Source organism: Xiphophorus couchianus, chromosome 21, assembly GCF_001444195.1.
Source record: "Xiphophorus couchianus chromosome 21, X_couchianus-1.0, whole genome shotgun sequence".
NCBI classification, from domain to species: Eukaryota; Metazoa; Chordata; class Actinopteri; order Cyprinodontiformes; family Poeciliidae; genus Xiphophorus; species Xiphophorus couchianus.
The window spans coordinates 9201803-9217857 of NC_040248.1; the positions used below are offsets into that span (position 1 = coordinate 9201803).

Consider the following 16055-nt stretch of genomic DNA (forward strand, 5'->3'; position numbering starts at 1 on the left):
TTTGCGGCGATGATGAAATGGGGGTGGAGAGACAAGCAGGTCTTTCGATCTTTTTTGCTGCATAGACCCATTGCGTGCACTTCTAACGGTAACAAGAGCACATTTCACTATTGCATTAGGACAGCTGCACAATTTATTTTTAATTCACTACTATTAAAGCCTATATGTGTAAACTGCTTAGAACGACCAAGAAACTCAGAGGCGTTCCAATATGAATATATTGGGTGCTCAAACCCCCCTGGTGTTTGTTTATTTATTTAGATGAATATTTTTAATATTTTTCAGAAGAATTCATACTTCTTGAGCTTATAATGCTTACTGGGATATTAACTAATATCCCAAATTCAGTGGTCAAAATTGAAGGGAGATGACACAAGGTTTTCAACATTTTCTGCCAATAGAGGTCTGAAACATGTGGTGTGCATATTTATTCAGCCACCTTTATTAAAGGACTATAAGATTAAAAGTTTTAATCGTATACTCCTAAATGAAATCCAGTACAGCTAATTGCCATTGGCATTACCCTATTTAAACACTATACACATATTCCATTTAAAGAAAAGTGGGATGAAGAAAATCACTGGTGAAACAAAGCCTTAAGAAGTTCTGTTTATAGCTGGGCTTTCAACTTCAGTCTTCATAGCCATGTGACCCGCAGATTTTAAATTAATCCCTGGTTTGGCAGACCTGAATTAAATTCAATAGACTCCTGCAAATGACCTAATTATTTAGAATTATTCAAAATAATTTAAAATCAGGTGTCTTGAAACAAAATCACATCTGTAAGTTGCAGGATACAGTATATCCTTCAGGATAAGATTGAGACTGTTAGTTTAAAGTTTGACAAGCTATGTGGAAGACACCGGAAACAACTCAATTAAGGTGTGTTCATCAAATAAAAATAAAGTCAACTTTTTCATTATGTGCGGTGGAAAACTCAAACTATGCATCATCCTGAGCACATCATCCACACAGTGACACATAGTGGTGGTATGCTGTGGGCTGATCCTGGGCCAGGGACTCTAGTCAAAGTTAAGTTAAGATGTCTGGAGTTAAATATAAGGTAATGTAAGAAAAAAACCGTTGGAGGCGACACAATACTTCAGACTAAAACTAAACCAAGTAATTAATTAATCTATAATGAGACTCAAAACGTTTTGTTGTCAGATGCTTTCCATCTAATCTGACTGAATTTGAGCTGTTTTTCAAGGAAGAATCAGCTATTTCTTTCAGTTTCAAGATGTGCAAAGTCGGCAGGAATATACCTATAAACATATGTCATTCTTTCTTTCATTTCACCACTAGGTTTTACTTTATGTTGCACTATGACAAAAATCAAATTAATACAATACATAATTTGGTTGCAATGTGACAAAATGGATAAAAATTTAAAAGTAACAAATGTTTTCGCAGGAGATTTAGAGAGATGGCTGGGCTGCACAATGGCGCAGTTGGCAGCACTGTTGCCTTGCAGCAAGAAGGTCCTGGGTTTGATTCCCAGCACGGGGTCTTTCTGCACGGAGTTTGCATGTTCTCCTGTGCATGCGTGGGTTCTCTCCGTGTACTCCGGCTTCCTCCGACAGTCCAAAAACATGACTGTTAGGTAAATTGATCTCTCTAAATTCTCCCTAGGTGTGTGTGTGTGTGTGTGTGTGTGTGTGTGTGTGTGTGTGTGTGCATGGTTGTTTGTCCTGTCTGTGTCTGTGTTGCCCTGTGACAGACTGGCGACCTGTCCAGGGTGTACCCCGCCTCTCGCCCGGAACGTTAGCTGGAGATAGGCACCAGCACCCCTCCCGACCTCACTAGGGACAAGGGTGTTAAAAAATTGCCAGTTGCGAATTCATGACTGCAAAATAGGGAGAAGAACCTTCAGAAGACCAAGAACTTCCTGGAGAACTTTATACCCCGGCTGATCAGAACACCTTGGGATCCAACAGAATAAACTGGATGGGATTGCTGTAAATGGAATTCTTGGTTTCCTTTTCGACCTGTTCCCTCTGCAACCCAACTTCAGATAAGTCAAAGAGAATCAAAGAAAACCAGTAATTTAGTTTAAATCAAACAAACTCTATGAGGTAGTATTATCACTTGTATTATTATTTCTATTAAAAACAACACATTTTATTCTTTTCATTTATTCTTACTCGTATAAATTGTTTAATAAGCTGTTCTCAAACTAACATGAAATACACAAATGCAGGTCATAATACTTTCCCATTCACACATATATAATCTGCCTCCTCAGTGAGACCAGATTTGCACTCTCCCTGTCAGTTTAGATGTGGACATTTCTTGGTGCCAAGCTCTTTCCGTTTCCAGGTAATGAACTTAACATTTCAAATGCACACCACATTTTTACAGACTTTTTATTTGTGACTAGCATTTCAAAACCATTTATTATTATTATTCCACCTCAGAAGTGAAACTACTTTTGGTTGGTATGTAACAATTATCAATGTGTCTTTGAAGTTTGCGGCTGTAACAAGATGAAATGTGACACTTTTGCAAGGCACTGTAAAAGGTCTGTATGATAAAAAGTAAAAAAAAAACACCTCAAAGCACTCTACAATCACTATTTATGTTGAGCCAAACCCCTAGCCTAAGTGCCAAAAGCCTTTCCATTTGACCTCTCTAATGCCTCTTGTGTCAAGCACAACAGGAATGATAATTATGGGCCAGAAGCGATAATCAAGCCTCTACACAGTTTATAAGCATTTAGTGACTAAAGATAGGATCGGACAGTAATGGCTAAAGGTCTGTAAACATCTTTTATATATTATATCCTATATATATTATATCCTAATGGACTTCACAAAATAGAAAGGATGATTACAAAATAACATTTTGTGGAAATGTTATTTCCACAAAATAACATTTTGGCAAGACATAAGCCAGGAATGTAAAACTTTGGGTCAAATGGCTCTTCAACAATGACAGCGACCCAAAGACAAATTAGTTGTCTTTAAGTCTTCCGAACCACAATGTCAATATTTGGAACCAGACACCAAAAATCCCAGATCCCTGTCTTGGTGAAAATATGGGAACAAATGAGAAATTGGCTAAAATTCCAGCAAACTACTAGGATGAGCAACACAAAACCCAACACGTTTTTTCCAAGTTTTACTGTTTTAAATGCAGTTTTACCAAGAAATATGGGTAAACTTGAAGCGGAAGAAAGATAAATTAAAAAAAAAAAATCATTCTGGTAGATGAAAAGTAAAAATGATTTTGGTACGCCTAATTGGCTTAAAATTGGAAAAGCTTTCCTTTCACACATTAACAAAAAATATGTTTTTTTATGCATTTTTGTAAAATGATTTGAAATGTGTCTATAATAGTCTCTGAAAAGTAGATGAAAGTGTAAAAATGAAATGTTCTCAGTTTTCAGTCACATTACACCAATTAAATCAGCCAACTTTTTTTACCCCCATGTCTTTTCTTGTCTGACAGGTTAAAACCATTTTTCAATCAGCAAACGTTTTCCCCTTTTGTGTTATTCTGGGAGTCAAAATTGTGGTCTGAGTCTGCCATTGGCTTTTGCAGCCAAATTCCAACCCCCAAATTCCTATGGGCTGACAAATATCAACAAAGACCCTGAGAGAGACCAAGGAGAGGTGAGCAGTGAACTTGAACTGAAGCCTCATTGTATCGGCTCATAGGGTCCTGGGGTGAGGAAGAGGCTATTTTGCTGCGCCACAAGGCCAATATCTAAAAAGGCAGGGCAATGGAGAGGATCAGCCACAAGACTTTTAATTTGAGAAGGTATTAAGGGATTTCCCTGTAAAAAAATAGAAAAATAAATAATAAAAATCAGTCTATGAATAGACTGGTTGGACTGAACAAATTTTTTTCTTTCAAACATTAAGGTACAGTTATTCCACACAGATAGATATTGCAGAATGGAATTGATCAATACAAAAAAATATTATTTCCAATTTCAAACAATAACAAAGGTCAGGAGTTGTTTCATTTTTGTGGCATAAGAAATGTTTTCCACTAGTTAATAGTTTAAATTTTGCAGGTGCAATTCATATTGCACATCCTAAAACATCTGTTTTCAAAGCTGTAAAATATATTTCTATAACCCCTGGTTTTTCTTTCCCAGGAATTTTGATTTTACTTCCAAATAGATTTGAAAAGGCAGAGCTGTCACTCTCTATTATGGTAACCTCAATGATTTCGTGCTCTGTCCAAATCCAGTGGTTTTCCATAACAATGCAAATTAAAGGGCACAAAGCTGAAGGAGACAAGACTTGCTATTTCCCATCCGAAGGGCAGAGGTTTCTTTACAACAAACTTGTCTGTACGCCTTGTGTAGACTTTGACAGAATTTATATGCCAACTTGGAAGTTTTTTTGTGCGACACAAAAGTTTTTGATGTCAATTCTTGAGGATCAGCAGCTGTCCTGAGAAAAAGTGGTACTAGCGCTGAGGAATGGGACCCGAATGTCCCTGCAAGAGATTAATTTTGTGAATGAAACCGTTTGGGGAGCTCCTTATCTAAATGGGTAGAAGTTAAAGGTTACCAGACTTGCACAAATGGAAAATTTGAACTCTGTGAACTCTGCTAGAAAATACTGCTAAACCTACCTATCAATGTCTTATCTTATCTTATCTTATCTGTGACACGGAAGGAAATGTTTACAAATAAAAATCTGAAATATGCGATGTGCACACTACTGCCTTCACAGTCACTCATTAGTTAAAAGTATGAACCATCTATTCTGTGAATCTCTCAGAACTTTGTTTGAGAACATTAGAGATCAAACAGCATCAGGAAGACGACCCCCCCCCCCACCCCCCAAAACAGCATGCATATCAGGGAAAAGGTTGTGGAGAAGTTGACTAGGATTGGGCTGTAAAACTATATCCCAAACTTTGAACATCTCCTGGACAAGGGCACAAAACCAAACCAAGACAGAAACAAAGAACGAATCCATGATTTCTGAAAAACATGGATACTTGGTGAGAGGCAGGACCAGTATAATTGTAGATGAACAGAGAAAGATACACATCAGAAGGAATTTAGAATGCCTTTGATGTGCCCAAAATATATGTTTCAACCCTGTACAACCATTACATTACCGCTCATTCTAATCTGCAGAATTTACTCCTAATTTAGCCTGAGAAAACATCCGCACAGTTCTTGAAGGGTATTGTTGCCACATTAAAATCAAACTCATTTGTTACTAGTTACTTTTTTTGTGACAGACCCACATAAAGTAGTTCATACTTGTGAGTTGGAAGGTAAATGATTCAAAGTTTTCAATTGTCTTTTACAAATAGAAATCCAAAAAAATGGGGTGAGCCTCATTCATCTTAAAAATGGAAAAAGTACGAACTTTAAACATACCACAACAAGGAACATGGTAACAGAGATTCACAATTTAGAGTGGAAAACCTGTCAGAACAACAATTATGATTTAGGCTCTCCATAAACCTGGCTTTTTTAGAAGAGTGCTGAGAAGAAAACCACTGTAGAATGCCATAAGAGGCAGTGTTCGCCACAAGCCAAGACACCAAACATGTTGAAGAAGGTGCTCTGGCTTGATGAGACAATACCTGAAATTCTTGAAAAATACTGTGTTTTGCAGAAAAGATACAATGTAACACTTCAGATCTTTTTTTTTTAAATGGGCAAACTGTTCTTGTCCTTTTACTATGTCATACTGGTGCTGGTCTATCATGTAATTGTCAATTCGCGTTTACAAAATGCGAGAAAATTCAAGGGTTGTGAAAACTTTCATAAGGCGCTTTGTCTGTCTTTCTACAGTAATAAAATTAATTGTATAAAGATGGCTTTGTTAATTAAACATGATATCATTTCTTTGTAACACATGCAGTCATGCACCCGCTCCCCTTTTCCCAGAGTGAATAAGCTGCAGTCAGTGACCCAGATCTATGTGCAATGAACTGCTTGACTCAAGACTGTTGTTTTATTCAGCGCACTCACTGTCAACAGACGGGCGAGGAGGAGGATGAAGGGCGGGACGTCACACTGATATTCCATCCTGATTGGCTCCCCATCTCATAACCCTTATCGCTATTGGCCGCGCGGGGTGTCCTTTCGGAGAAGATCTGTCATCGCCGCCGTTTCCCGCGCCATTTGCGTGCACGCGCGTGAGAGGGGACCAGGCACGCAACCGTTAGGAGACTGTCTGGAGTCTGTCTCAAATTGATAAATTTGGAAATGGAGTTTTACGGGTCTCTGTGCATCTACAAGGAAGCCGCCTGCTGGGAAATTTGGATCTTTGCGCTCCTCCTCAGACGTCGCTTCACCTTGAGTCGCCACGCTTTTGACGAAATGTTTATTTTTCTTCTTTAGAAAACAAAAAACCCAAAGTTTTTTTCCCCCTCTTCTGCAGTCCATCAGCAGGCAGACAGCTCCTTGTGCCCAGGTAGGTTAAGGCAAACCCTGGAGTGCAAGCAGCCTAACAGAGCGGATGCTGCAGCATTACAGCAGTGCTTTTCGTATTTTTTAACGCTTTTTCTCCAACATCTTCCTCTGCTTACATACGCAACAGAGTGGGAGAAGAGATAGTCCCATTCATTTGTGCTGTTAAAAAATAATTCGCACCGCATTCGCGTTCGTATTATTTTGTGCAACTCATGCCAGACAATAGCGGTGTTGTTGTGGGGACTTGACCTCATTCACACACTACTTCAGGAAGATGCGCAGGTGACGCACCTTTGCTGACGCGAGGCTTTTTGATTAACTCCACGCGCGCTCGTGCTCTGTGTTTACTCAGCAGCCACCTGAGGGGCACAACCTGGCTTTAGTGCGTTTGCTTTAACCCTTTCAGCCACAGCACCAAGCACTGGGGATTTTTTCTTTTTCCCGAAAAATCTGTATTCTATTTATCCTACGCAACATGCACCTAAATTGTTACATCATGATGAATTATGAACTCTATAAAATGCTTCCCTTTATTGTGTCTGTTTATGCTCTGCAGGGAATTGTTCCTCACCCATGGAGTTCAAGATGAGTGCATCATGCACGAGGCAGCCTATAAAAGCACATAAAGGTTTGTTTTGGTATAAATTTTAGGGATAGATATTTTTTCTCCCATAGATAGATAGATAGATATTATGAAAGAATTAAATTAAGTGTTATTGTTGAATTGGATCTAAGTTCTTAAATTCCACATTACCGCCCTTGAAAGGCATCAGTGCCAATTACACTGAACCCAACTGGTCAAATTTATCACTAGCATGAGGAATGTGACTTAATTGTTATCATGTTTCAGATATGTGATAATGCAGTAATAATTGCAATTCAATATGTTCAGCAGCTCTAATACTCTGTTGCTTAGAAATTTGGCCTAAACTACACAAGGCCTTTAGCATTTAAATAATAAATGCACCATATTTTGGAGCCTGTATCGAAACTCTTATTCTTTCTTACTATATTTATTGTTTATCTCCCAAAAACTTCTCTATAAGTTCTCTCATTCAGCCCAAGATTTCACCGTCATTTTATCGTCAAAGTACAACAATCCATAAAACAACATGTAGGACTAAGTTAGATAAGATTAAACACTCAAAGTCCACATTGAAAACCAAAGCTCATATTTGGAGCATTAAGTAAAAAAATAATAATTATAAAGTTGTGAGTTTGCTGAAACCTGGAAACCCTAGAATGCATGTAGCCTCACCTAGTTTAAACGATGCACTTGATGGTCTCCATTATTTACAATGAATATGAACATTTTTTAAAATACTTTTTAAGTAATTTAATTAGATAGACAGACAATCAGAATTCATTGATTTCTGGAAAAATCACAACTAATCTGTGTGAGATGCTGCTAGTCTACTTCATCTGAGATGAGCTTAGACTCGTCTAGACACTTTTTTCCAGTCGCTGCAGTTGTCTGCAGACTGTGCAGTCATATGACTCAGTCAGACAGGCAGTTCCTCATTCCTCGTCTCAGCTCTGTTTTGGCAAGATGGCTGCTGAGGCTCTAATGCTGCATTCGTGACATGTACAATCAAAGATAGGATTAAAAAATAGAAACACAAGACTAATGGTGAATCAGCAAGTCTAGATTGCACTGGATTGCAATGCATTAGTATTAAGAGCATGCGGACACCATAGGGAGGTCAAATTTTTGAACCGATATTTCTGACTGAAATATTTTTTGGTTTGCGAGTTAGAGGCTTTTTTCTCTTCTTTTCAGCAGGTTGCATGCATTGATCAACTGAACTCCGTACAATTTTATTATTTTCATCTTGTTCTCAGTCACATTTTCTTTCACATGCTCATCGAGTGCTGCAGATCTGAGACGCTTGGTAGCCATTTTGTCTTCTACGTGCATGCAAGAGGCTTGCAGGACATCAAACTATTAAGAAAAACACTAAACAAACACTCTCCATGTTATCCTCTTGACTTTGCATTTTTAAAACACGTCGAAATATCAGAGTGTTACAGAGAACCAATTTAAAATTAAATCTGAATGTTTATTATTTTAACGACTTTGTAATAAATAAATAGCTCTGCCTATGATTATACGTGTGTAAGGATAAACAATTTAGTGTTGCCAATAAGTGCTAATTTTATAATTCAAACTTTTTTTTGATTACTTAGCCGATGTTTTTAAGAGCTATAGCTAAAGGTTATTGAAACATATCCTGACCTACTAGAGTCCACTATGTAGCGGGACAGAATTAATTTCACTGTATTTGTGTGTATTTTGTCTAATGTTTAACTAATTTGCTGCTTATAAATTCTGTTATTAGAAGGTATGTGATTAAGGACAAAGTTTTTTATTTACAGTAGTAATTTACAGTATTTTGTTATGAAGAAGAATACAACAGTAGGTTTCGTGAAAGTAAATATAAACCTTGATGCACTGTAAAAAATGATATTATACAATAAATTATGTTCTTTATAGCTTGTATAATCGTTAAAACAAAACAAAGAAAAAAACAAACAAAACCTGTCCTGCAGTTGAAAGCTTTTTTTTCTCTACAACTTTCTTTTCTGAGGGAGTAATGCAAGTAGCCGAAATTAACTTTGGCTTAAAAAGTGCTCCAAGCGTCCGTCTGACATTACAAGTTACATCCACTCATTGAGTCTGTGATGTTTATCTGTTTGCCATATCATTGACCAGCCTGGACAGATCTCTTCATTATCATCTACTTAGTGCATACTCATCTGCCGTCAGAGGAGCTCCTTTAATCTCTTGTGGTCCTGGTTGCTTTAATGCATTCTGAGTGCTAGCTGATTGTGTTGTTTACTGAGGCATGAAGCCGCCTTTGAAAACATGCAGAAGTTTTTACAGGTCCAGAGTTTCTCCGAGAAAAGTAGAAAGTAGAGGTATTTTCAGGCTCGTCTATTAATTTTGTGTTTTCAGCTGTAAATTGGCAAACATGGATTATTAAAAAAATTTTGTGGGAATAAATTATGCACAAAACATATAACGTATACTTTTATAACTGTAAGTACAACTACGTTATAAAGAAGTAAAAATTTCTCTTGATAAATGCGGCTGGTGTTTAGATGATAAATTATAGAAATGTATCTGTTCAAAATAAAATTATTTTGCATACATGTCCTACATTATGTGTGCCAGAAAGAAGCATTTGCAACCTTTTTTATAATTAAAATATTAAAAATTAAATCAAACTTAATTTATCATTATGAAAACAAGCAGCTGACCTTAAATAGAAATGAGTTTTTCTATATTTCAGACAGACAGTAGATGTAGTTTAGGTTGTTTTAAACCATTCAGCGCTACAATGACAGCGAAATATATTTTATTTGAAAATGTTTGTTTTTGTGCTTACAGCCAAGTCTTCCACACAATCTCACACTTGTTTGCTAGCACTTCATTCTCACAGGTGATTCATGTTTCTGCTTTTCTTGCAGCTGCTGACATTGACAGTTATGATTTCCTGTCAACAAATGGTAAGATATGCATTGACCTTTTCATTAAAGCACATTTGGGTAAATTTAAAATGGAGTAAAGCAATTCTAGGAAGGTTTTAAGGCACTACAGCTATAATATGATTGCCTGAGGGAAATATCACTCCACGGCACACAACGGTGTTTGCAGAGGTCGAGCTCTTGAACTGCAATGCCGTTTCTGTACGCTACACAGCTGAAAATTTGACTAATCAGCGCCGTTGCCATCGCTCACTTCTAAACTGTGATTGGTTTTTATCATGGGGGATTTTTTTGATCTCTTCATGACATAATCATGGATATGAAACTCGTAACTTTCACTTGAGGTTTGGTTGAAAAATGCTGATGCAAAAAGCACTCCGAAGCATCCTCCCTTGTTTTCTATTGGCTTGCTGTCTCCACCCACAGTGAGGTCATGAGGTCCAACATTGTGACGATGTCTGGTGAAAAACAGGCTTTCATCTTGGCTCTAATGCTTCCTGAGGTTTAATGAAAGGATTTTTCTGTGTTTTTCTGAATGCGAACAGAGTTAAATCCAAGCACATTTCAAAGCACGGCCCTCTGGAAAAGCATCCACAGCAACAGTCTTTGCCTGGTGAAATGGTGGCGTGTTTATCTCAGCAGTTCTTGCTGCATGATGACGCAGTTTTCTCTGACTCTGTCGTGGGACATTTCAAATGAATACCTTGTGTGTACTTCAGAATGTCTTTTGTCAGTCTGGCAAAGCTTGGGTCCACTTACTTGGGCCCACAACTGCGCAACTGAGAACCTGGGTTGGTCTTAGCCTTTATCTCAAAGCCATCAGCGTCCATTTTACTTCTTGGCAGTTGAGATAAACTGTACTCAAGCTTATAGAAAAAAGAATCTGAACTCGCAGTCTAAGTCCTAGAAGAAAATCCTACAACTTTTACGCACCACAAAACTTTTCCTCAGAAGATATTTCAAAAACAATTATGCATGAACGGATGCATTAATAAAAATGTGGTTAATAGTTAATAAGTTAAATTTTTCTTGATGGCAGCACAAATAATTATGTTTATTTTATGCTATTATAATTAAAACCTTTGTGAATGTTCAGAATTTTAAACATGATCTTATGCAAGCTGTGCAACTTTTGATACAATGAATTAAAATACGTAGAAATTAATGTTTCAAACATTTTGAAGCAGTATTTAAATCTTATTATACACCGCAATTATATGTTGTTATAAAATGATATCGATTGCTATATGATATATGCCGTGCACCTTTTTTTTTACTAATTACAAGAAATTACACAAGCCATATGTTAATTAATTAAATTACGTGTTTTTAAAGGAGACATTTAAATCTTGAAAAATACTTTGACTGTGAATTTTTTTTTATTTGGAGTTTTCTAAACCAATATAAAAAACTCCTTCCTTAACTGTAGCTAAGTTTTGATTTACAGCTTATAAAAACTGAATAAAAAAAAAAAAATACATGATAAATAAAATAGATATTAACAGTGCAGCAAGTCATGTACCAAAAACACGACATAATGCAAAAATAAAAATGGTATCATTTCATTGTTCAGTATTCCAGTATAAAATTTTAAGATATATTGTCATATTTATTGTTTAACGGTTCACATCGTTTTTTGCTTACAGATTTATGCGCTCATATTTATGCATTTATTTTCATTTTAAATCTAACTACTTAATTCACAAAATATTTGATTCATATTAAACTTTTAATTCAAAGAAAACACAGCGATTAACTGATGCTATTTGTGTGTTAGGTTGCAATCGTTAAAAATTAAAGATTTGAACGATAACGAAGTTGCATTATTTTGGGAATCTACGTTGAAGTAAAAAAAAGGCTTTATCAAGATTTTGTGGAAACTACAGTACACTGTGATTTAATCTAGTTAAATTGAGTGTTGTGGAGGTTTAGGAGACCCTCCTCCTTACTTCTTGTTTTCGTCCACTGTTAAGATTTTGTATGAAAGCCAGACTGGGTTCTGATGCCACGTAGCACAACAGTGGCTGTCCATAACGTCATGTTTAATCTCCTCTCTGTAGTCACGCAAAAAGTGAGAGAAAAACCTAATCTTTTGGGATCATGCATATGCAGGAATTCCATGTTTCCAATTTATAGCTTAATGTCAGACTAATCAGCTTTTCCCTTATTAAACATACAATTTCTTGGCTTTTGCAACCATGAGATAACTTCACCACATTCAATTCAATGCATTTTTATAGTTTCAGTTTATGTTTCTTAATGTTGAATTATTGAAACATTGTGCGATTTAGGATTTAATTTTGTTTAGAGCACAAAAATATGCAGACAATAAACCACTGTTGCTTTTTAACTGTTTTTTCTCTGTTTTTTAACTAATATTCGGTGTTTAACGTTTCTGTATAAGATGGATTTTTCCAAATAAAATTTCCACTTCTTAAAGCCATCTTGAGCTAACATCCGACTGTTGTTTGGTTAACCACAAGTTCTGTCTTTCCGCTGAAGTCGCAAAGTAATTAATGAATATTAGGATCACATTAATTACAGTATGTCGCGCTTACATTGATTATAGTGCAAATGTAATCTTCTATTTTTGAGCTTTTCGGAAAGGTAAGTGATTTTACTGTGAACAGTCTAAATGTTGGGTGTTTGCCCTGCTTGTTTGTGATCCTGCCACTCTTCAGATGTGCACGTGTTGCATGTCCGCTCCCCTCTGCCAAAAAACTGCAGCAGTGACAGCTTCAGCAAAATACTCCCTATTCTCATTTATCTTCAAATCTGACCTGACTTTAACAAGGATGGTGCCCATCCACAAACATTTAAACGACTCGAGGAAGGCTGGCAAAGTCCGGAAGACCATTGTTTATTGTAATGTTTCTTCTCGACAAGATATTCTCCTTGTCTCAGACAAACTTCTGCTAACTTTAAGTCTTTAGCTTTTATTGAATTCTCGGCATTTACTAAGTAAAAGATGTAACTGGAGTGAAGCCTTACAAATGAAGAAAGACTATACAATATACGATTTTCCAGCACTCTGGATTCTAACAGAGGCCAGCTGTAGTGTTTCATGGAGAATGTATTGCTTTCAAGCACAATAACTAGCATGCTATGTATAAATAGTTTGCTCTATCAATAAAAGATTGATTTAAAAAGTTGACAAAAAATTTGACTCGCAAAAAAATAAATAATTAATTGATGAAACAATACTATCCGTTTTGGTTAAAATAGGTGGTAGAGAGATTTTGCTCTCTACCACATTTTTTACATCTGATGTTAAAGTATTGAAAATTATCATGACCATATTAATGGGTTTATATAGTCAGTAGAATAAAATCAAATTTTAATTGGATTAGAAATCAAAAGAATCCATCAGATTGTTAGAACAAAAAAAGTGGTAGACATATCTTTAGGGGCCAGTCTAGTCTTCAGTTAACCACTTATTTGGTGTAAATACCATAACACCGAAAGGAAAAAAACAAACAAAAAAAACGACAGATTTCTCGTAACAAAAAAGGGAGAGGGCTGGGCAAAATATGATCAGAGAATAATGTAGTAGTTTAGTTTTGAAACCATAACTTAAAAACATTTTTTATACTTCACTAACAACTATAGTAGTATTGGTCAATACCTAAGTTTGATAGACCTTGTTTTGTTCCAGCTTTCTACACAACACATTAAACATCACATTTCAAACTTAAAGAGCATTTATAGCAAAAGGAAAGTGCTGTGGTTTGACTAGCAACTGACATACTGATGGACTAACCTTTTTGGTAAAATAACAACAAACATTCTGTTGTTATTGGAAAGAATGAAAATTAATCAGATGCTTATAAAAAACAGAAATCAATTAAACTTTCAATACTACATCGTAAAAGAAGATATTTGCGGATCTCTAGGAAAGGAAGCACAGACTCCCAGAGTCAGCATTGATGATGAAGTTAGGGTTCTCCTTATAGTTTTCGAAATCTGAGGGAAATATTTGAAATGTGTTTCTAACAGGAGCATTAACTCCCTCCTGACAGACACACATACATATTTCCAGTTCAGGGTATTTGCTCAAAGTTACCATCAAAGTCAGACTTGTGAGAATTGGCAGTATTGCCTGCATTTTTCTTTAATTGGGGCTTATTCCAACACACCTTGAATACCTGCTTTCACTTTAGCCATTTGACCTTTTTTGTGAATTAAGACAGCACGGCAGAGTTGAGCTCGTCATCCCCGCGGTACATCATAGTTCAGGGGAGGCTGCACCATGACTAATTAGTAAATCTCACTTCTCTCCAAGGTGAGAAAAGAAAATGATTTTCTTTGCAAGAAGCTCGGGGGCTTGATGAGTAAATACCCACCTGCACTAAGTTGCAGTAACCTAATAAGTCTCCCTGGACTTCGAAAGGGAATATTTCATATTTCACTGATCTCAAACAGCCAGTTTTGCGTGTCTCATATTCGACTCAGAAAGCCCGCTAAAGTGGCTCAGGCTGCACCCATCGACTGCAGGGTCTCTGCTGTCACACAATGGCATGGAAAGGTCAGGCCTAATGAAGTCGGGGGTGCGACCCCAAGCATTCAGTGACTTTGCATGGGCTCCCATCCCACCGCTGCAACCATGCCGGTTAATCCCTTTTTGATCCTAATTGATAGGCATTAACATGATCCTTATCCAGGAGCTGTGCTTTGTCTTCCGCACTCCTTCTCTTTTGGTGTCAATGACACAAAGTGTGAAAGCGTTAAGCCAAATGTGAAATTGATATTTTTCATGTCTGTGTGCCTAAACTGTGGCTATGCTTCCAAACAGTCACACTGAAGTTCTCAGTGCTCATCGTTTTGCCCTTTGAGACTATCAACAGGACTTAGCTTCTAACCTCTGGAATCCGACTGCGATGTGAATGGTAGCGGCCCATTTCCACATTGTTTTCCTTAGAGTCCTTTCATCTTCATCAATAGGCAATTATTGTCTTTAACTGGTAACTAATGACCCTCTTTAAATTGTTTTCTTAGACTCTTAGGTCAGAGCACATGTCACTTTGAAAGTGAGGACAAAGTGTGATTTCCAAAGTGCAGATGTTACACCAGTTCTCACAAGTTTTAACTAAACAAATGTATTCAGTAATGTTTTAATATAGCTATTGTTCATTGAAAAAAGCTCAGTTACCAACACTTTAGAAATGTATATAACAATTTGCATACCTTTTAGTTTGGGTAGATTTTTAAAAAATACATTTCTTCACATAGAAATTATGCTTCACTGCTAAAACACACTTTTAATAATTATTTGAATTTGTTTACTTAAACTTTTAATTTGAATCAGAATTCTTTATCAATTTCCCAAATATAAGATTAAAAATATCTGCAGTAGTAATAGTAAGTTGTCTATTAAAATTAGACAATTTGCATGAAATGAGAAAACAACAGCGCTATAAAGAGTTACTTAGTTTTTTGGGGGAAGTGATGGTTATAAAGTCTTGCAGCTGCTCTGAGGAAGGAACTGTGGTAATGCTCCACTGTGTGTCTAGGATGATGTAGTTTGTCACTGAAGGAGTTCTCCGTTTCAACAATGTCTTTATGCACTCGGTGGGACACATTGTCTAACACTTGGGGCATCCTAGTTTAGTGCTATTGCTAGACTAATATAAGCTGGATGCGAACTTAAATTCTTGCTCCATCTTTCCCGGCCTTATGACAGTTCCAAAGTTTTACTTTGCTGATGCATGCATTTATAAAACATGTCAAATAAACATAGAGAGCAGAATGCCTCACTTGACGAATTAGAATAATGGCCCCCAACCTTATTTTTAGAAATATTTGTTCTTTTTGTCTATTTCGACTATCACATGCTGGTACATGTGTTGGAAGAACTGAAAAATTAGTTTTCTCTCCTCGGGCTGTGTAAAAATTCTTTTTTCGCTGCACTGAATTGAGCGTTCTCGAAGTCTTCTCTTAAAATATCCTGTGGGCTAAACTTTTTCTTATGTGGTGTCCAATGACTGTTATTTAATTGTTTAGAAATGTTAATGGGGCATAGTTAGTTCTGGAAAGAGAAGAATGTTGTAATTTCTGCTCTTTTGCTGCCATGGAACTTCCCAGTAGATCTGTACTTGGAGTTTTTTTATAAAGTGTGAAATGTCCGTGGTTCTTGCATTAAGCTTATGGCTTATATTTAATACCGATCAAA

The 16055-nt window shown here is 36.6% G+C and overlaps 1 long non-coding RNA gene across 1 annotated transcript in view; it reads left to right on the plus strand.

The window, feature by feature from the left end:
* The first annotated feature begins 6095 nt into the window (after window positions 1-6095).
* LOC114136777 (uncharacterized) overlaps window positions 6096-16055 on the plus strand; it is a 30677-nt gene continuing 20717 nt past the window's right edge. The window contains exons 1-3 of the long non-coding RNA XR_003593873.1: window positions 6096-6398; window positions 6954-7025; window positions 9869-9907. This is a non-coding gene — a long non-coding RNA (uncharacterized LOC114136777). The remainder of the gene's footprint in view (window positions 6399-6953; window positions 7026-9868; window positions 9908-16055) is intronic.